Source organism: Scyliorhinus torazame, chromosome 3 (assembly GCF_047496885.1).
Source record: "Scyliorhinus torazame isolate Kashiwa2021f chromosome 3, sScyTor2.1, whole genome shotgun sequence".
Classification (NCBI taxonomy): Eukaryota; Metazoa; Chordata; class Chondrichthyes; order Carcharhiniformes; family Scyliorhinidae; genus Scyliorhinus; species Scyliorhinus torazame.
This window is the reverse complement of record NC_092709.1, coordinates 281,413,662-281,433,617: the sequence shown is the minus strand read 5'-3', so window position 1 is coordinate 281,433,617 and position 19,956 is coordinate 281,413,662. Positions and strand designations below refer to the sequence as shown.

Sequence of the window (19,956 nt, the reverse complement as noted above, 5' to 3'; positions counted from 1 at the left end):
CTTAAACAGTGACACCTAGTTTTAGATTCACCTACAAGAGTACACCACAGGGATAATCTCGATAGAGAGAAAATATAGTAGCACATGCTTGAGTTCCCAATATGTACTCCCAGCAAAAAAGCACATAGCCAAAAGTGCAGATTAATAGAACTCTTCCTCCAACATTTGTCAACTCTTACTGTCTCTGAGTCTTCCGGTTGCGGCTATGCCGAGGTAGGTTGCACGGTCGGCAGCTCCCGCCGGGAACCGACGTTTGGGCTCTTCAGAGGGGCCCCAATGGCAATTGTTTGACGGCTCCCAGTGTGGGAAGGTGACAGCAAGGTTCCCCCGACATTATATGGATTAGACCAGGAGTGGAGCAGTTAAAAAAGTGATCCTGGTGCAGCGGAAATGCAAGGGAGGAAAAGCAAGATGGCGGCGGGTGGAGACCAAGCAGCATGGGCGCAGTGGGCGCAGGAGCAGCAGGAATTCCTTAAACGCTGCTTTGCGGAGCTGAGGACAGAAATGCTGGCACCACGAAGGCGGCGATTGACAAACTCGTGGAGACCCAGAAGGCCCAAGGGAGGATCCAGGAGGTGCGGCAAAAAGCCTCGGAGAACGAGGACAAGATCTTGGGCCTGGCGGTGAAGGTGGAGGTGCACGAAGCACTGCACAAGAGGTGGCAGGAAAAATTTGGGGACCTGGATAATAGGTCGAGGAGGAAGAATCTTTGGATTCTGGGTCTCCCTGAAGGAGTGGAGGGGCCCGATGCCGGGGCATATATGAGCATGATGCTCAATTCACTGATGGGCGCGGGAGCTTTCCCGAGGCCCCTGGAGCTGGATGGGGATCATCAGGTCCTGGCAAGGAGACACAAAGCCAACGAGCCGCCAAGGGCTGTAGTGGTGAGGTTCCACCGCTTTATGGACAGAGAGTGTGTCCTGAGATGGGCCAAAAAAGAACGGAGCAGCAGGTGGGAGAACACGGAGATCCGTATTAACCAGGACTGGAGTGCAGAGGTGGCTAAGAAGAGAGCTGGTTTCACTTCCGGGTGTGGCTATGCAGAGCTAGGTCGCATATTCGGTAGCTCCCGCTTGGAACGGACTTTGGGGCTCGTTACAGGGCTCCCACGGCATTTGTTTGACATTTCCCGGTGTGGGAAGAAGACTGCAACATTCCCCTGACAGTGTCCCCCAGGAATCGTATGTCTTTTGGTTACCAGACCCGGCAGAAACAGTAAAAGATTTGGCTGTAACTGCAGGGGAGAGAGGGGCCTCTTCCAGCATGCAGGCGGGGGAAGGGCAAGCTTAAAGCTGCAAGCTGATTTGAGGGTCTCTATTAAAGGTGAATTCTAGCAGCAGAGGGAACAACTGTGAAAGGATCTGCCAAGGCCATTGAAGAAGTGGGGACGAGGCTTCCGGTGGCAGCCATGGAGGAGTAGGTCGCGCATTCGGCAGCTCCCATCTGGAACCGACTCTCAGACCTTTTTCAGGATTTTCCACAGACTTTTTGGGGCAGACTGGTGAAGCGAACACTGCCAAAAGGATTCCTTCTCGAGACTTCCGGTTGCGGCTATGCGTAGCTAAGTCGCACATTCGGCGGCTCCCGCAAAAACGGACTTTTGGGCACTTTTCAGGGCCCCCAAGGGCACTTTTTCGACGTTTCCCGGTGTGGGAAGGAGTTAATAATAGCTCCCCGTCAGTATATGGCTTTAACTAGGAGCGGGGCGACAAAAAAGGTGGTGGTGGACCAGAAGGGAGGGAACAAGGACAAAATGGCGGCGGGCGGGGACCAGGCAGCGTGGAGGCAGTGGGCGGAGGAGCAACAGGAGGGTATCCAGCGCTGCCCCAGAGAGATTAAAACGGACCTGCTAGAGATGATGAAGGTTTCTATTGATAAGATGCTGGAGACACAGATGGCCCAGGGGGTGGTGATCCGAGAGGCTCGACAAACGATCTCTGACAATGAGGACGAGATCTTAGGCCTGGCGGTAAAGGTGGAGGCGCACGAGGCGCTCCACAAGAAATGGCAGGAGCAGTTCGAGGAGATGGAGAATCGGTCGAGGCGGAAGAATCTGCGGATTCTGGGCCTCCCGGAGGGGTTGGAGGGGCCGGACGTGGGGGCCTATGTGGTCACCATGTTGAACTCGCTGATGGGAGCGGGGTCCTTCCAGGGGCCCCAGGAGCTGGAAGGGGCCCATAGAGTGTTGGCGAAGAGGCCCAAGGCTAACGAGCCTCCGCGGGCGGTGCTGGTGCGGTTCCATCGGTTCGTCGATCGGGAGTGTGTGTTCAGGTGGGCCAAGAAGGAGAGGAGCAGCAGGTGGGAGAACGCGGAGGTTCGGATATATCAGGACTGGAGTGCGGAGGTGGCGAAGAGGAGGGCCGGGTACAATCGAGCGAAGGCGGTGCTGCACAGGAAGGGAGTGAAGTTTGGCATGTTGCAGCTGGCGTGACTGTGGGTTACCTACAAGGACCGGCACCATTATTTTGAGTCTCCGGAGGAGGCGTGGGCCTTTGTTCAGGCCGAGAAGCTGGACACAGACTGAGGGTCGGGATGGGCGAGTGGGGACTGCGGTGGATATGTTATACCTATTTTTGGTTCGGGGGGGGGGGGGCCTTTGCATTGTTTTGGGTTTCTGTTTCTCTGTGTTTTTCTCTTTCGGGTTGGGGAGGGTGGATGGGGCGGGTTGGGCACTGCTTTGGTTGGTGGCGGGGCCTGGTAGGTGGAGAGCGCGGGCTTTTTTCCCGCGCCGAAGACGGGGGGGGGCGGGGCCGGGGGGGGGAAGCGAGGATTGTTTCCCGCGCTTAGAACGGAGGGGGGAGGGGGGCGAGCCTGTGGATGGGGAGCGGGAGAGGAGGGTCTGCCACACAATGGGAGGAGTCGAAGGGGAGGCGGGAGTGGCAGGGGTCAGCAGGAGTGGCAGGGGTCAGCAGGAGTCAGCTGACTTGCGGAAGTGCAATGGGGGGAGTAAACCAGCTAGGATGGGTCCTAGCCGGTGGGGGGTGGGGAGAGAATCGAGTTGCTGCTGCTAAGGTCAAGGAGGAGCTGGAGCGAGTGGGGGGGGTCGAGACGGGGGTCTGCCGCTGTGAGGAACGGGCCGGGTGTGGGGTGCGGGCGCGTGGCTGGCCGAGGAGGGGTCATGGCTAGTCGGCGGGGGAGGGGGGCGGGTAGCCCCTGATCCGGCTGATAACCTGGAATATAAGGGGACTGAATGGGCCGGTTAAGCGGGCCTGCGTGTTCGCGCACCTGAAGGGGCTCAAGGCAGATGTGGTTATGCTCCAGGAGACACACCTGAAGGTGGCAGACCAGGTAAGACTGAGGAAAGGGTGGGTAGGTGAGCGAGCGAGTCCGAGGAAGGATAGAGAGGTACTTGGAGACCAACGACAACGGGGAGGTCCGAGTGGGGATGGTATGGGAGGCACTGAAGACGGTGGTGAGGGGAGAGCTGATCTCCATTAGGACCCACAAGGAGCGGAGGGAGCAGGGGGAGAGGGAGAGGCTGGTGGGGGAGATGGTGAGGGTAGACAGGAGGTATGCAGAAGAGCCTGAGGAAGGATTGTTGAGGAAGAGGCGCAGCCTCCAGGCCGAATTCGACCTGGTGACCACCAGAAAGGCGGAGGTGCAGTGGAGGGAGGCCTAGGGGGCGGTCTACGAGTATGGGGAAAAGGCAAGCCGGATGCTGGCGCATCAGCTTCGGAAGCGGGACGCAGCTAGGGAGCTCGGGGGAGTTAAGGACAGGGGAGGGAGTGTGGTGCGAATTGGGGTTGGCATCAATGGGGTCTTCAGGGACTTCTGCGAGGAATTGTACCGATCCGAGCCCCCACGGGAGGAGGGAGGGATGGGCCGTTTCCTGGACCAATTGAGATTTCCAAAGGTGGAAGAGGGACTGGTGGCGGGACTAGGGGCCCCGATTGGGCTGGAGGAGCTGATCAAAGGGATAGGAAGCACCGGGGCCGGACGGTTTCCCGGTCGAGTTCTATAAAAAAATATATGGACCTGTTGGGCCCGCTGTTAGTTAGGACCTTTACTGAGGCAAGAAAGGGGGGGGGCTTTACCCCCGACGATGTCCCGGGCACTGATCTCCTTGATCCTGAAGCAGGACAAGGATCCCCTGCAATGTGGGTCTTACAGACCGATTTCCTTGCCATATGTAGGTGCCAAGGTGCTGGCGAAGGTCTTAGCCACGAGGATTGAGGATCGTGTGCCGCAGATCATCCATGAAGACCAGACGGGGTTTGTGAAGGGGAGACAGTTGAATGCGAATGTGCGGAGGCTTTTGAACGTTATCATGATGCCGGCAAGGGAGGGGGAGGTGGAGATAGTGGTGGCGATGGACGCCGAGAAAGCCTTCGATAGGGTAGAGTGGGGGTACCTGTGGGAGGTGCTGAAGAGGTTCGGGTTTGGGGAGGGGTTTGTCAGGTGGGTTAGGTTGTTGTATGAGGTCCCGATGGCGAGTGTGGCCACAAACAGGAGGAGGTCCGAATACTTTCGGTTGCACCGAGGGACGAGGCACGGGTGTCCCCTGTCCCCCCTGCTTTTCGCACTGGCGATTGAACCCCTGGCTATGGCACTGAGAGAGTCGAGGAACTGGAGGGGGTTGGTGCGGGGTGGGGAGGAGCATAGGGTGTCGCTTTATGCGGACGACCTGCTGCTGTATGTGGCGGACCCAGTGGGAGGAATGCCAGAGGTAATGAGGATCCTTAGGGAATTCGGGGGTGTACAAGCTCAATATGGGGAAGAGCGAGCTGTTCGTAGTTCAGCTAGGTGACCAGGAGAGGGGGATTGGCGAGCTCCCACTAAAAAGGGCGGAGAGGAGCTTCAGATATTTGGGGGTCCAGTTGGCCAGGAGCTGGGGGGCTCTGCATAGGCTTAATTTTACAAGGCTGGTGGAGCCAATGGAGGTTTTTGTTCCTGTTCCAGTGCCTCCCCATGTTTATCCCGAAGGCTTTTTTTCAGGCGGGTTAACAGGGGTATAATGGGGTTTGTGTGGGCGCGAGGGACTCCGAGGGTGAGAAGGGTGTTCCTGGAGCGGAGTAGAAATACGGGGGGGCTGGCGTTGCCCAACCTCTGTGGGTACTACTGGGCCGCCAATGCGACGATGGTGTGCAAGTGGGTGATGGAGGGGGAGAGGGCTGCATGGAAGAGGCTGGAGACGGCGCCGCTGCCGCTCCCTCCAAGGAGGTATACCACGAACCCGGTGCTGGCGGCTGCCCTTAAAATCTGGGGACAGTGGAGGCGGCATGGGGGGAAGTTAGGGCCTCGGCGTGGACCCCATTACGGGGGAACCATCGGTTCGCCCCAGGAAGAACAGGTGGAGGGTTTTCGGGGTGGCACAGGGCAGGGATACGAAAGTTGGGGGACCTGTTTGTGGACGGGAAGTTCGCGAGCCTGGGTGAGCTGGAGGAGAAGTACGGGCTCCCCCCGGGGAACACCTTCAGGTACTTACAGGTAAGGGCGTTTGCCAGACGGCAGGTGGTGGATTTCCCGCGGCTATTGCCGCACACAGTACAGGACAGAGTGCTGTCGGGGGGGGGGTGGGTGGGAGTGGGGAAGATCTCGGAAACTTACCAGGTGATGCAGGAGGAGGAGGCCTCGGTGGTGGAGTTGAAAGGTAAGTGGGAGGAGGAGTTGGGAGAGGAGATCGAAGAGGGGACGTGGGCAGATGCCCTAGGGAGGGTGAACTCTTCCTCTTCATGCGCGAGGCTCAGCCTCATACAGTTTAAGGTGCTGCACAGGGCACACATGACCGGGACAAGGATGAGCTGGTTCTTTGGGGGTGAGGACAGGTGTGTTAGGTGCTCAGGGAGCCCAGCAAATCACACCCATATGTTCTGGGCATGTCCAGCGCTGGAGGAATTTTGGAAGGGCGTAGCGAGGACGGTGTCGAGGGTGGTAGGATCCAGGGTCAGACCGGGCTGGGGGCTCGCAATATTTGGGGTGGCAGAGGAGCCAGGAGTGCATGAGGCGAAAGAGGCCGGAATTCTGGCCTTTGCGTCCCTGGTAGCCCGGCGAAGGATTCTCCTTCAGTGGAAAGATGAGAGGCCCCCAAGCGTGGAATCCTGGATCAGCGATATGGCAGGGTTCATTAAATTGGAGAGGGTGAAATACGCCTTGAGAGGGTCGGTACAAGGGTTCTTTAGGCGGTGGCAACCGTTCTTAGACTTTCTGGCAGAATGATAGACATTGGTCAATGGCAGCAGCAGCTCGTGGTGGGGGGGGGGTTTACTTTATTTTTGTTTATGTTATTTACACTGGAGGTCTGAGGGGGTGTATACACCTGTTGTGTTAAGTCGGGGTGTTAATGTTAATTTATTATTTATGTACTAGGGGGGAGGGGTTTGGGGGGTTGCTTTTTTAGATTGTGTTTTGTACTTAACCCTGTTGGGTTCATTTTTCTTTCTCATTTTGTTATTGATATTTTATGAAAACCTTGCGTAAAAATTATTTTTTTTAAAAAAGAAGAGAGCTGGTTTTAATCGGGCTAAGGCGGTTCTCCATCGGAAGGGAGCGAAGTTCGCGATGCTGCAGCCAGCGCGATTGTGGGTCACGTTCCAAGATCGGCACCACTATTTTGAAACGCCTGATGAGGCATGGAGCTTTAGCCAGGCTGAAAAGTTGGACACAAACTGAGGGTTTGTCGTGGGGGGATGTTTACTGTGTTTACTGCGTTTGGGGAATGTTCTTTTTGTTTCGGTGCTGGGTGGGGATGGGTGAATGGATTTGATGTGGGGGCTGTGGGAGAGTGTGGGCGTCAGCGTTGGAGGGACAGGGCGCCGGGGGGGAAGGGGGGGGGATGGAGGTCCGGGGGTGGGGAGTTGGGGTAAGGCCGCAAAAAGGAGCTGCACCAGAGGGTCTGGGGCCGGATCAGACGGAAAGCGCGGGCTTTTCCCCGCGCTGGGGAAGGATGGGGGCGGGGCCGGGGAGAAGGGCGGTGTTGGAGAGGAGCGCACACTGACTGCTAAGGGGTGGGGGGATTCTGACACTGGGGGATCGATGGAATGGCGGGAGAGGCTGGGGTCAGCAGGAGTCAACTGACTGACGGGAGTGTCATGGGGGGAGCAAAATGGCTAGATGAGGATCTAGCGGGGGGGAGGGGGGGAAGGGGGGGAACTGGGTTGCTGCTGCATTGGCCAAAGGGGAGCTGGAAGTAGGAGAGGTGGTCGGGGATCCGCCGCCTGGGGGACTGGAGGGTGCGGGAGGGCGCGGGCACGTGGGTGGCCTAGAAAATGAGATGGCTAGTCGGCGGGGGGGGGATCTGGCTGATAACTTGGAACGTGAGGGGCCTGAACGGGCCGGTCAAGAGGGCCCGGGTGTTCGCGCACTTAAAGGGACTGAAGGCAGACGTGGTTATGCTCCAGGAGACACATTTGAATGTGGCAGATCAGATTAGGCTGAGAAAGGGATGGGGAGGGCAGGTCTTTCATTCAGGGCTGGATACGAAGAACAGAGGGGTTGCAATACTGGTGGGGAAGCGGGTGTTGTTCGAGGCACTGAATATTGTAGCGGATAATGGAGGTCGATATGTGATGGTGAGTGGTAGATTGCAGCGGGTGCGGGTGGTACTGGTGAACGTATATGCCCCGAATTGGGATGATGCCGGATTTATGAAACACATGTTGGGTCAGATTCCGGATCTGGAAGTAGGAAGCTTGATAATGGGGGGGGGGGGACTGTTGGCTGATGAGGGGGTGTGCAGGCGGGTGCGGGTGTGTATTGAAAGATACTTGGAGGTCAATGACAACGGGGAGGTGCAGGTGGGGGTAGTCTGGGAGGCGTTGAAGGCGGTGGTCAGGGGAGAGCTAATCTCCATTAGGGCCCACAGGGAGAGGAGAGAGAGGAGGAAGAGGTTGGTGGGGGAGATTTTAAGAGCGGACAGGAGTTATGCAGAGGCCCTCGAGGAGGGGCTACTTAGGGAGCGACGGAACCTCCAGACGGAATTCGACCTGATGACTACGGGGAAAGCAGAGGCACAGTGGAGGAAAGCGCAAGGGGGGGTTTATGAATATGGGGAGAAGGCGAGTCGGATGCTGGCACATCAGCTTTGTAATAGGGAGACAGCGAGGGAGGTTGGTGGAGTTAGGGATAGAGGGGGGAATACGGTGCGGAGTGCGGTGAGAATAAACGAGGTATTTAGGGACTTCTATGGGGATCTGTACAGGTCTGAGCCCCCAGCGGGGGAGGAGGGGATGCGACGATTCCGAGATCAGCTGAGGTTCCCGAGGGTGGAGGAGGAGGAGGTGGCTGGTTTGGGGGTGCCGATTGGGCTGGATGAGCTGGTTGAAGGATTGGGGAACATGCAGGCGGGGAAGGCCCCGGGGCCGGATGGGTTCCCGGTTAAATTTTATAGGAAATACGTGGACCTGCTGGGCCCGTTGCTAGTGAAGACTTTTAATAAGGCGAGGGAGAAGGGGACCTTGCCCCCGACAATGTCCAGGGCGCTGATTTCTTTGATCTTGAAGCGGGACAAGGATCCATTGCAATGTGGGTCGTATAGACCGATCTCGCTCCTCAATGTTGACGCTAAGTTGCTGGCGAAGGTGCTGGCTACGAGGATTGAGGACTGTGTCCCGGGGGTGATTCATGAGGACCAGACGGGATTCGTGAAGGGTAGGCAGCTAAATACAAATGTGCGGAGGCTCCTCAATGTGATTATGATGCCCTCGGTGGAGGGGGAAGCGGAGGTAGTGGCAGCTATGGATGCGGAGAAGGCCTTTGATCGGGTGGAGTGGGAGTATCTTTGGGAAGTATTGCAGAGGTTTGGGTTTGGGGAGGGGTTCATTAGTTGGGTCAGACTGCTATATAGAGCCCCGATGGCGAGTGTGGCTATGAACCGGCGGAGGTCGGAGTACTTTCGGTTGTACCGGGGGACGAGACAGGGGTGCCCCTTATCCCCCTTGTTGTTGGCACTGGCAATTGAGCTGCTGGCCATGGCACTGAGGGAGTCCAGGAAATGGAGGGGATTGGTTCGGGGGGGAGAGGAACACCGGGTGTCGTTGTATGCCGATGACCTGTTGTTGTCTGTTGCGGATCCAGTGGAGGGGATGGCGGAGGTCATGCGGATCCTTAGGGAGTTTGGGGACTTTTCCAGGTATAAACTCAACGTAGGGAAGAGTGAGCTCTTTGTGGTGCACTCAGGGGACCAGGAAAGGGGGATAGACGAGTTACCGCTGAAGAGGGCGGAAAGGAGCTTTCAGTACCTGGGGATCCAAGTAGCTGGGAGTTGGGGGGCCCTGCACAAGCTCAATTTGACGCGGTTGGTGGAGCAGATGGAGGAGGATTTTAAAAGATGGGATATGCTGCCACTCTCACTAGCGGGTAGGGTGCAGTTGGTCAAAATGACGGTCCTTCCGAGGTTTCTCTTTGTGTTCCACTGCCTTCCCATTTTGATCCCCAAGGCCTTTTTCAAACGGGTAAGCAGGAGCATCATGGTATTTGTGTGGGTGAATAAGACCCCGAGGGTGAAGAGGGTGTTTCTGCAGCGTAGCAGGGACGGGGGGGGGGGGCTGGCGCTGCCGAATCCGTGTGGTTATTATTGGGCAGCCAATGTGGCGATGATCCGTAAGTGGATAATGGAAGGAGAGGGGGCGGCGTGGAAGAGGTTAGAGATGGCATCCTGTGTGGGCACGAGCCTGAGGGCGCTGGTGATGGCACCGCTGCCGCTCTCGCCGACAAGGTACAGCACTAGTCCGGTGGTGGCGGCGACGCTGAAGATCTGGGGGCAGTGGAGGCGACACAGGGGCGAGGTGGGGGCCTCGGTTTGGTCCCCGATTTGGGAGAACCATCGGTCCGTTCCGGGAAGGATGGATGGGGGGTTGCGGAGCTGGCATCGGGCAGGGATTAGAAGAATGGGGGACCTGTTCATCGATGGGACGTTTGCGAGCCTAGGGGCGTTGGAGGAGAAGTTTGGGCTACCCCCGGGAAACGCTTTCAGGTACATGCAAGTGAGGACGTTTGTGAGGCGGCAGGTGAGGGAATTCCCACTGCTTCCAGCACGTAGGATTCAGGACAGGGTGACTTTGGGTGTATGGGTTGGAGAAGGCAAGGTTTCGGCGATTTATCAGGAGCTGCAGGAAGAGGAGGAGGCCTCAGTGGAGGAGTTAAAGAGCAAGTAGGAGGAGGAGCTGGGGGAGGAGATAGATGAGGGTCTGTGGGCTGATGCCCTGAGTAGGGTTAATTCTTCCTTCTCTTGTGCCAGGCTCAGCCTAATACAATTCAAGGTCACTCACAGAGCGCATATGACAGGGGCGAGGTTGAGTAGTTTCTTTGGAGTGGAGGACAGATGTGGGAGGTGCTCGGGGAGCCCAGTAAATCACGTCCATATGTTCTTGTCGTGCCTGGCACTGGATGGGTTTTGGAGGGGTTTTGCGAGGACTATGTCCAAGGCGGTGAATGTCCGGGACAAGCCGAGCTGGGGATTAGCATTATTTGGGGTATCGGACGAGCCGGGAGTGCAGGAGGCGAGAGAGGCCGGTATTCTGGCCTTTGCGCCCTGGTAGCCCGGCGGAGGATTTTGCTACTATGGAAGGATGCGAAGCCCCCTCGTGAGGAAGCTTGGATCAATGACATGGTAGGGTTCATCAAGGTGGAGAGGATAAAGTTTGCCTTGCGAGGGTCTCTGCAGGGGTTCCTCAGGCGGTGGTAACCGTTCATAGACTATCCCGTGGAGCATTAGGAGGAGGTCAGCAGCAGCACCCCAGGGGCGGGGTGGGGGGGGGGTCCCTCTTGGGGTGGTGCTTGGGTCAAGGTGTTTTTTTTTCCCTCTATTTGTGCTTTTTACTGTTATATGGGGGGTTACTGTATATGGGGGAAATCCAATGTATAATTTCTACTTGTGTTCTTGTTGCTTTCTTTTGTTTGGCGGGGGGGGGGTTGTTGAAAATTTGTTGAAAAACTTGAATAAATATATTGGAAAAAAAACTCTTACTGTCTCACATCTATTTTATACTCCAGTAGTTGATCGCAATTCATTTCCAGTGAATTTAATAAATAACACTATTATTCTTTCTAGCCCAAACAAGAAATTTAAAAGAGGATGAGAAAAGAATCTGAATGGTCAACAGATATCCCATTTCGATGAATAGTAACGATTGTTCATCCCACACTGCTATTTTGTCAGATAGTTTTATTGAATGCTGCAATAGATGACGGTTCTTTGCTCTCAAATTATTTTGTTGTATCTCCTTCAGGAAAACAAGACAGCCTGCTTTATTAACCCTTGTCTAATTTAGTAGTTTCGACAAATACATGAATAGGATGGGAATAGAGGGATACGGACCCAGGAAATGTAGAAGATTGTAGTTTAGTCGGGCAGCATGGTCGGCACGGGCTTGGAGGGCCGAAGGGCCTGTTCCTGTGCTGTACTTTTCTTTGTTCTTTGTTCTTTTGCAGATCGCTTATACTTATTCACATTGCATGTTTCTGAAGATTATCATAGAATTTACAGTGCAGAAGGAGGCCATTCGGCCCATCGAGTCTGCACCGGCTCTTGGAAAGAGCACCCTACCCTATCCCCATAACACAGTATCCCCACCCAACACTAAGGGCAATTTTGGACACTAAGGGCAATTTACCATGGCCAATCCACCTAACCTGCACATCTTGGACTGTGGGAGGAAACCGGAGCACCCGGAGGAAACCCACGGAGACACGGGGAGGACGTGCAGACTCCGCACAGACAGTGACCCAAGCCGGAATCGAACCTGGGACCCTGGAGCTGTGAAGCAATTGTGCTATCCACAATGCTACTGATGTCAAAATCTTAAAACTCCTGGGTGGTACTTTTGACCTTTTGTGATGGTGTAAATGGCTGATGGCCATTGCGCAATTTCTCTTTTAACATCATTGGAAATAAAAATCAGGAAACAGTCTGCTGAGTCACTATTTTCTACTAAAGTCAAAGTTATCCTCATTGCTTGTCTCAACTTTCCTTATCTGCTACCAACCACAAGACTCAACTATTCAATTTGGCATGCCCTTGCCACACTTTCTCTTCTCCTACTCTTCTTAATTTTGCTGATCTCTTGTTTCTTCGCCATTGACCACGTGGGAACCCACACAGAAATGAGCAGTGGCCTTCATTATTCTGTCTTAGAAACATGCCTAATTGGAAACCTCAGAGAAGCATCCATTACTTTGCCCAATGTGACACTGCATCTATATTGCACGGCAACTGTCCAACAACATCATGCCGATTAGGCACATTACAGCCTTCCAGACTTATTGAGTTCAACAACTTCAGACTGTGAACTCTCTCTTCCACCTTCACCCCATTTTTATTTCTATCAATTTATTTTCATTTCTTCCATTGATCTGCTTTTCCCTCACCATTGTCCCCTCTCCCCCCATCCCACCCCACTTGGACCATCTTTTCTTTGTTCCCAGCTGACCTTTGACACACTGCTTAATTTTGTTCCGCCATTAAAACATTCTAACCTCTTAATGTGCCTCGATCAGCACACTTCGTTGCCTTGATCACCACCATTTACATTTCTTTTGTCTTTCTGTCCACAATATTTTTGTCAATCCCCAAATTGTGGCCCTCTATCCAGCCCCATTGCACCAAATCCTTCCACAACAGTATAAATCTGACCCCATTTCCAGTTCTCTCCAAAGTCATCCAGACTCAAAACGTTAGCTCCCTTCTCTCTCCCAGATGCTGTGAGACCTGTTGAGATTGTCCAGTATTTTCTGTTTTGTTTCAAATTCCATCATCCACAGTAATTTTCTTATATATTGGCATCATTGAGTGTGATTGCCAAATTAGTGTTAAATTGAACAATGCTCATGAGGGAAAGATTTGTGCCCAATTAACTGAAATATTGGTTTCTACATCTTTTCCTTTTTATTGGAAATGCAATTTTCAATCCAGCTAAATCACTGTTCAGTTCCTACACTTGTAACTTTTTCAAAACCTTTAAATGTGGAATTCAACCAAAAGCCTTCTCAAAATGCATTGAAAATGTATCACTCATCCACTAATTTAATAACCACTTCAAAGAATTCTGATATGTGACACTTGAGCTATTTTCTCGCTTCACCTTATGGTGCCGATGATTTTCAAAGGAATGAATAAATCAAGGTTAAACCAACTGACCTATCATTTCCTGACACCGATCTCAAGGTTTGTGTACAGTATCACTGCATTCATTGATTTCTTGAAAAGTTTCACTTTTTTTTCATTTCCTTAACATAGATTAACATAGAATTTACAGTGCAGAAGGAGGTCATTCGGCCCATCGAGACTGCACCGGCTCTTGGAAAGAGCACCCTACTCAAGGTCAACACCTCCACCTGATCCCCATAACCCAGTAACCCCACCCAACACTAAGGGCAATTTTGGACACTAAGGGCAATTTATCATGGCCAATCCACCTAACCTGCACATCTTTGGACGGTGGGAGGAAACCGGAACACCCGGAGGAAACCCACGCAGACACGGGGAGAACATGCAGACTCCGCACAGACAGTGACGCAAGCCGGAATCGAACCTGGGACCCTGGAGCTGTGAAGCAATTGTGCTATCCACAATGCTACCGTGCTGCCCATCCTTCTCCGAGGATTCAACGGTGAAATGCATACAATTATAATTTCCTACAGATATATGAAATTATCTGTAGGAAATTTCTCTGTCCTGAGTATACTAGTCCTGGACAGGCACTATGGATTACCAAACAAGTTTGACAGTTTGACTAATCGTCACACGTAAAGACTGGTGCAAAAACATCATTTGCCATATCTCTCACTTCCTGATTTCTCAATTTGCCATGATGTTTATACCCAATTATCCATCAAAGTTTAAGCCAATCTGTAACACTGCCTGCTTCCTAGAAACGTTAATCTCCCTTGAGGCTATCAAATATTTCTCACTCCCAGTACACAATATTCTTAGCCGATCCCAGCCTTTGCTTGTTGTGTTTAATCCAACAGTGGCAAATTCTGTTCACACAATCTTGTCTGCAATCTTACAAAAACATATGGTCATCTCAGTTTATTTCAACATTTTCACTGCAATTTGAGATGTTCATTGCATACAAATGGCTTTCCGGAAGCTTCAACTTAGTGGAATGAGTACCATGGTGTTCAATAGGCTTTCAAACTATAAAAAAAAATCAGTCATGGGATATGAGTATTGCTGGCAAAGCCAACATTTATTGTTGATCCCTTGAGAAGATGGTTGCTGCCTTCTTGAACCACTGTAGTCTTGTGTGGATTATAGTTTTCACCAGTTTCTGTGTGACAATTGAGTGGATTGCCCAATTGCAGTCACTCCTCCTGAGTGATTGCTCCAGCCCTTGGTTGGCACTCTGGATGGCTGTTGAGGATCACCAGCTGTGGCCCAGTTGGATCCACTCAAAATATCTCTGGACCATCATCATCACTGACCAGCTCATGCTGTAGTGAAGCATTCATTCTGTGCATCTCCATGTGCAGTTCCTGCATCCTGATGATGGAACTCATGAGTTCATAGCCCTGAGCCATGCTGGTGCAGATCAGCTGACTGGACTCTTCCATTCTCAGCCCATGATTCCACACTATCTCGAGGAACCTTGACATGTGGGGCGGGATTCTCCGACCCCCCGCCAGGTCGGAGAATCGCCGGGGACTGGCGTGAATCCCGCCCCCACCGGTTGCCGAATTCTCCGGCACTGGATATTCGGCGGGGGCGGGAATGGCGCCGCGCCGGTTGGCGGGCCACCCCCGGCGATTCTCCGGCCCGCGATGGGCCGAAGTCCCGCCGCTGTCAACCCACGCCAGCCGGCGTGGATTGAACCACCTTTGGGACTGGGGGGGGGCGCAGGGTGATCTGGCCCCGGGGCGTGCCCCCCGGTGGCCTGGCCCGCGATCGGGGCCCACCGATCCGCGGGCGGGCCTGTGCAATGGGGCACTCTTTTCTTTCCGCCTTCGCCATGGTCTCCACCATGGCGGAAGAGACCCCCTCCACTGCGCATGCGCGGGGATGCCGTGAGCGGCCGCTGACGCTCCTGCGCATGGGCCGCCCGGAAAAGTCAGTTTCGCGCCAGCTGGCGGGGCACCAAAGGCCTTTCCCGCCAGCTGGCGGGGCGGAAATCAGTCCGGCGCGGACCTAGCCCCTTAAGGTGAGGGCTCGGCCCCCCCAAGATGCAGAGAATTCCGCACCTTTGGGGCGGCGCGATGCCGGACTGATTTGCGCCGTGTTAGGCGCCGGTCGGCAGACATCGCGCCGATATTGGAGAATCCTGCCCGTGGTTACCAATCTCACTCAGCTGTTCAAAGTAGAGCACATACGCTTGTGACTCGCGAGGCTTTGCATCTGTGCCGAGCTGAATAATGATGTATCCCTCCTTCATCGATGTGGAGATGCCGGCGTTGGACTGGGGTGAGCACAGTAAGAAGTCTTACCACACCAGGTTAAAGTCCAACAGCTTTGTTTTGAATCACTAGCTTTCGGAGCACTGCTCCTTCCTCAGGCGAATGAAGAGGTGGGTTCCAGAAACATATATATAGACAGAGTCAAAGATGCAACACGATATTTTGAATGCAAGTCTTTGCAGGTAATTAAGTCTACAGGTCTCCTTCAAGGAGTCATAGAGTCAGATGTTTACAGCATGGAAACAGGCCCATCGGCCCAGCAGGTCCATACTGCCCAGTTTCTCCCCCTATAATCAAATCCCCTATCACTGTAGCTCTACCATTCTTATTTCTGTCCTCCTGTGCAGCAAAATCAGCCATGGTGCCATGAATCTAGCTACTGCTGCCTTCCCCTGGTGAGCCATCTCCCCCAACAGTATCCAAAACGGTATAACTGTTTTGGAGGGAGATGACTGAAGGGGACCCCTGCACAGCCATCCTATTCTTCCTCTGCCTGTTGGTCACCTATTTCCTATCTGCAGTCCGACCAACTCGCTAAACGTGCTATCCATGACTTCCTCAGCATCGTGGATGTTCCAAAGTGAGTCCATCTGCAGCTCCAGAGCTGTCAAATGATCTAACAGGAGCTGCAACTGGACACACTTCTTGCACGTGAAGATGCCAGGGAGAATGGACGTGTCCCTGAACTCCCACATAGCACAAGAGGAGCATGACACGGGTCTGGGGTCTCCATCGATGTCTTAACCCTTAGGTTACCTTGTACAACTACAATGCCAAAAAAAAAAAAGATAGATAAATGTAAGGAAAAGAAAAACTACTTACCAATTACCACTACTTACCAGATGGATTCAAATTTAGCAGATCCCCTCTTGGCCAATTAAATCTCTCGGCTCCTCTTGTGCGCTTATAAATCTCCGGTCCACTCGCGAGCTTTAAATCTCCAGCTTCTCTCGCTCTTTTAAACCTCTGGCTCCTCTCTCGCGCTTTTAAATCTCCGGCTGCTCCTGCGTTTTTAAATCTCTGGCTCCTCTCGCGCTTTTAAATCTAGGGCTCCTCTCGCGCTTTTAAATCTACGGCTCCTCTCGCGCTTTTAAATCTCCGGCTCCTCTCGCTCTTTTAAATCTCCGGCTCCTCTCGCTCTTTTAAATCTCCGGCTCCTCTCGCTCTTTTAAATCTCCGGCTCCACTCGCTCTACTAAATCTACGATTCCTCTCGCTCTTTTAAATCTCCGGCTCCTCTCACGCTATTAAATCTCCCATTCCTCTCGCTCTTCTAAATCTCCGGCTCCTCTCACTCTTTTAAATCTCCGGCTCCTCTCGCTCTTTTAAATCTCCGATTCCTCTCACTCTTCTAAATCTCCGGCTCCTCTCGCTCTTTTAAATCTCCGGCTCCTCTCGCTCTTTTAAATCTCCGATTCCTTTCACTCTTCTAAATCTCCGGCTCCTCTCGCTCTTTTAAATCTCCGATTCCTCTCACTCTTCTAAATCTCCGGCTCCTCTCGCTCTTTTAAATCTCCGGCTCCTCTCGCTCTTTTAAATCTCCGGCTCCTCTCGCTCTTTTAAATCTCCGGCTCCTCTCGCTCTTTTAAATCTCCGGCTCCTCTCGCTCTTTTAAATCTCCGGCTCCTCTCGCTCTTTTAAATCTCCGGCTCCTCTCGCGCTTTTAAATCTCCGGCTCCTCTCGGTCTTTTAAATCTCCGGCTCCTCTTGCTCTTTTAAATCTCCGGCTCCTCTCGCTCTTTTAAATCTCCGGCTCCTCTCGCTCTTTTAAATCTCCGGCTCCTCTCGCGCTTTTAAATCTCCGGCTCCTCTCGCTCTTTTAAATCTCCGGCTCCTCTCGCTCTTTTAAATCTCCGGCTCCTCTCGCTCTTTTAAATCTCCGGCTCCTCTCGGTCTTTTAAATCTCCGGCTCCTCTTGCTCTTTTAAATCTCCGGCTCCTCTCGCTCTTTTAAATCTCCGGCTCCTCTCGCTCTTTTAAATCTCCGGCTCCTCTCGCTCTTTTAAATCTCCGGCTCCTCTCGTTCTTTTAAATCTCCGGCTCCTCTCATTCTTTTAAATCTCCGGCTCCTCTCGCTCTTTTAAATCTCCGGCTCCTCTCGCTCTTTTAAATCTCCGGCTCCTCTCGCTCTTTTAAATCTCCGGCTCCTCTCGCTCTTTTAAATCTCCGGTTCCTCTCGCTCTTTTAAATCTCCGGCTCCTCTCGCTCTACTAAATCTACGATTCCTCTCGCTCTTTTAAATCTCCGGCTCCTCTCACGCTTTTAAATCTCCCATTCCTCTCGCTCTTCTAAATCTCCGGCTCCTCTCACTCTTTTAAATCTCCGGCTCCTCTCGCTCTTTTAAATCTCCGATTCCTCTCACTCTTCTAAATCTCCGGCTCCTCTCGCTCTTTTAAATCTCCGGCTCCTCTTGCTCTTTTAAATCTCCGATTCCTCTCACTCTTCTAAATCTCCGGCTCCTCTCGCTCTTTTAAATCTCCGGCTCCTCTCGCTCTTTTAAATCTCCGATTCCTCTCACTCTTCTAAATCTCCGGCTCCTCTCGCTCTTTTAAATCTCCGGCTCCTCTCACGCTTTTAAATCTCCCATTCCTCTCGCTCTTCTAAATCTCCGGCTCCTCTCACTCTTTTAAATCTCCGACTCCTCTCACTCTTTTAAATCTCCGGCTCCTCGTGCTCTTTTAAATCTCCGGCTCCTCTTGCTCTTTTAAATCTCCGATTCCTCTCGCTCTTTTAAATCTCCGGCTCCTCTCGCTCTTTTAAATCTCCGGCTCCTCTCGCTCTTTTAAATCTCCGGCTCCTCTCGCTCTTTTAAATCTCTGGCTCCTCTCACTCTACCAAATCTCCGATTCTTCTCGCTCTTTTAAATCTCCCGCTCCTCTCCCTCTTTTAAATCTCCGGCACCTCTTGCTCTTTTTCATCTCCGGCTCCTCTCCCTCTTTTAAATCTCCGGCTCCTCTCCCTCTTTTAAATCTTCGGCTCCTCTCGTTCTTTTAAATCTGCGGCTCCTCTCGTTCTTTTAAATCTCCGGCTCCTCTCGTTCTTTTAAATCTCAGGCTCCTCTCGTTCTTTTAAATCTCCGGCTCCTCTCCCTCTTTTAAATCTCCGGCTCCTCTCCCTCTTTTAAATCTCCGGCTCCTCTCGTTCTTTTAAATCTCCGGCTCCTCTCCCTCTTTTAAATCTCCGGCTCCTCCCACGCTTTTAAATCTCCAGCTCCTCTCGTTCTTTTAAATCTCGAGCTCCTCGCGCTCTTGTAAATCTCCGGCTCCTCTCGCACCTTTAAATCACCAGCTCTACTCGCTCTTTTAAATCTCTCGGCTCCTCTCCCGCGTTTCTAAATCTCTGGGCCTCTCGCAAGCTTTTAAATCTCCAAGCTACTTTCGCACTTTTAAATCTCCGGCTCCTCTTGCTCTTTTAAAACTCCGGCTCCTCTCACTCTTTTAAATCTCCGGCTCCTCCCGTGCTTTTAAATCTATGGATCCTCTCTCTTTCTTTTAAATCTCCGGCTCCTCCCGTGCTTCTAAATCTCCGGCTCCTTCCGCGCTTTTAAATCTATGGATCCTCTCTCTTTCTTTTAAATCTCCGGCTCCTCCCGTGCTTTTGAATCTCCGGCTCCTCTCACTCTCACGGGACTCAGATCAGCATATTTAAATGAGCCATTAGGCTCTTTTATATACGCATTTAGGGGATTCTCCCAGCTCCCAGAACCTAATGGCTGTGCCTGGGGGACCTCGCCAGGGTGTCGTTTAGTACTGGTTTCCACAATGTCATAATGGCACTGTGGGGGTCCTCCCAGTCCAGTAGAAATCCCCAGTAGACGGGGACAAGACAAGGCATTCCCTCTGTCACCCGGGCACCTTGGCACTGCCAGTCTGGCAGCATTGGGACTTTGTGTGTTAATGAGACCATTGTAGCTTACAATATACTTTGTAATCCGTGTTAATCTTAAAATCTATGTATATTTCTTAAGCTAAGAGGGGAGTGTGATGATATGCATAAAGTAGGTTTGTACATAATGTTATGCACAACCTCCAACCACTAGTTGGCAATGTAAACTCACCACGTGACCCTGTCATAGAATCATAGAATTTACAGTGCAGAAGGCGGCCATTCGGCCCATCGAGCCTGCACAGGCCCTTGGAAAGAGCACCCCATTTAAGCCCTCCTCCACCCTATCCCCGTAACCCAGTAACTCCACCTAACCATTATTGAACACTAAGGGCAATTTAGCATATCCAATCCAGCTAACGTGCACATCTTTGCACTGTGGGAGGAAATTAGAGAACCCGGAGGAAACACACGCAGACACGAGGAGGACGTGCAGACTCCGCGCAGACAGTTACCCAAGCCGGGAATCGAACCTGGGACTGTGGAGCTGTGAAGCGACAGTGCTAACCACTATGCTACCATGCCACCCTGGTCATGCTGGGCGACAGACATTTTTTGCAGTAGTTCCACAATAGTTAACTGGTGTTAGTAGTTTATTGTTTTATTTATCCTAGTTCTCTTATCACGCAGTTGTTCTACAATAATTTATTTAATTATATGTTCTATAGTTCATCATTCACTTCGGCCAGTCTACAGAACATGACAGGGAGTAAAGGAATACTGTATTATAATCCAACTTTTCATGT

The 19,956-nt window shown here is 52.5% G+C and overlaps 1 protein-coding gene across 1 annotated transcript in view; it reads right to left on the bottom strand.

Annotated features, from left to right (window-relative positions):
- Positions 1 to 19,956, bottom strand: part of LOC140409143 (A disintegrin and metalloproteinase with thrombospondin motifs 12-like) — a 951,810-nt gene that overhangs the window by 564,215 nt on the left and 367,639 nt on the right. The gene's annotated exons all lie outside the window — the stretch shown is intronic.